A 2,319-nucleotide genomic window follows, 5' to 3' on the forward strand; every position below is an offset into this window, starting at 1 on the left:
CAAGAGACAGGGGAGTTTTTTTTTTAAAGGTACAGGGCATCTTTTTTTACAGTGTGAATATGTCATTAGTAGTGGCAGTGCTGTAGGCTACAGAGCAAAAGCCTGATAGAATTAAGCTTAATTCGAAACGCTGCGCAAGGAAGTAACGTTGATAATATTCTGCACCTAGGATTGGACGTTACGAGTTGTAGAGGTCACAGAGTGGATGGACGTTACTGGTTTAGTCTTTGCATAGCCTATGGACAAATATGGTTTGGGGGGTGTCAAGGCTTTTGACAGTTAACCTACCAAATGAAACATTCACGAGGAAAGTTATTGTAAAGGCAGATATACACATAATGTATTAGTTAGGCCTACACACAAAGTTTATTTGAGAATTGTGGCATGGGATTGATAGAATACATGAGCGAGTAGCCTATTTTTGGCCACACTTGGGGGGGGGGCCTGCTCCGCCCATGGCCCCCAAGTAAAATGTCACCAACCTACAGAATTGGTATGTGGTTGTAGCTCATTTGAATAAAACTGGAAGATTAGCAAGCTTGAGTTGGGGAGCAGGGAATTTGCATTAGAAACAAACAAACAATTGAGAGATCTTGTGACCCATATAAAATATTTTAATAGTGTCAGAAAGTAGTTGTGATTGGAGGTGTTTTTGGAGAACAAAGAACTGTGGACAGCCAATGCCTCAGCTGTCAATACAGCCACATACTGGATCCAGACAGGGAAACCGAACTCTCAGATTAACGGTTGGGACATACTGCCTCAACACGTCCGTTCCGATTGTGTTGCATTGGTCCTGCAGTGTTGCGTGACTGTGTGTGTGTGTGTGTGTGTGTTCACACCAACAATGTTAACGCTGTTGGGGAGGTTCTACCATCTTTACAAAAGCAGTCATGCCTTTGAATTTCAGTGACTCATTCTCAAACAGATCTTAAAGTATGTGAATCCCCCAATGAATCCCCGCCCCCTGTGTACCCATAATCCACATAAAAAGGGAGCTCTATACCAATTCACTGCCACAATTCAACCTAAATATTTGACTCTGAGTTGCGGTAAGGATCTGGATTATAAATGTAACTATTCATTTTTACCATACATGCTGTAGGTGAGAGAATATCAGTATCAGGCAACCGTCTGGTGCTCAAACATTCATAGGGGCAAGGGGAAAACATAAATACGGTACATTCATAGTGGAGCTCTGGTGGTAGAGACCACAATAATTATGTCTGTATGTCTCCATCTGAATGCATAAAACATAGCAGGTTGGGAAGTCCGAAGTCATCTTTGTCTACTGGTTGTAATTTTTCCAGACACATCCTTGGTCATGGTCCTCTCCAAAAAGATGTGTTGCAAGTGCGGTCAGAATGCTCGAAGTATTTATTTGGTACAGGGAGAGATTAAATGAGATGGTTGAGTTTTGGCAGTGTGTGGATATAGTCCTGGCCCCCTACCATCACATGGTTTGATCCTGGGCCCCTACCATCACATGGTTTGATCCTGGGCCCCTACCATCACATGGTTTGATGGTGCTAAACTACACAGACAACTGGTTGCTATGCCCCCCACCTCAGGAGCAAAGTAGCATCTGAACTTTGACCGATCAAAGCTGCATACTTTCTATGTTAACATCAGAGAGTAAAGTGAAATACTCTGTTCATCCATTATGTGTTGTCTCATTCTCGGTCATTCGCACAGGAAATTACCTTTGTGGGCACGCATTTTAACACACCAGGTGATTTGTTGATCACCTCTTTGGCCCCATACCTTAAGGAAGGATCCAATCTTAATGATTTTACCAAAGGCTCATATTACAACCACAAACTAAAAACCTTGACCAACTTTCTTATTAAAAAATGAAGACGGACTACAGCGGTCCAAGGCACCTGCGTCTGAGTCCGACCTAGGTAATTTCTCCGAACCCACCCCATCCACAGACACATTACAAGAGTTTTAATGTCCAGCAAGCAACAGAAATACTATAAATCTGAAAAAAAATAAACAAGATTGCAATTGAAATCACACAGTGAGGAGTCGTGGAGCCTGCATCGGTTGCCTCACCATCTCTCACCAACAAGGAACGAGAGGGGAAAATCCTTTTGCAATATGTAGCCATCTTTCATCCAAGAATAATCCAGAAAAGTTTATTACAGTGGGTATATTCATATCTGCAATTAAATAAGCCCCATGCATCAGTTCACCTGCATTTACCCCCTCATCCCCAATTGACCATAGGCCTATGCCTGCCATAGGCCTACTAAAAGAATAATAAAAGGATAAAACAAAGGATAAAACTGAAAAATGATATGTTATTGTTATTAT

Source organism: Alosa pseudoharengus, unplaced genomic scaffold, assembly GCF_046254945.1.
Source record: "Alosa pseudoharengus isolate Yale_2024_CS ecotype anadromous, Long Island Sound unplaced genomic scaffold, YU_APseudo_1.1 YU_APseudo_1.1_scf_24, whole genome shotgun sequence".
In the NCBI taxonomy this organism is placed as follows: Eukaryota; Metazoa; Chordata; class Actinopteri; order Clupeiformes; family Clupeidae; genus Alosa; species Alosa pseudoharengus.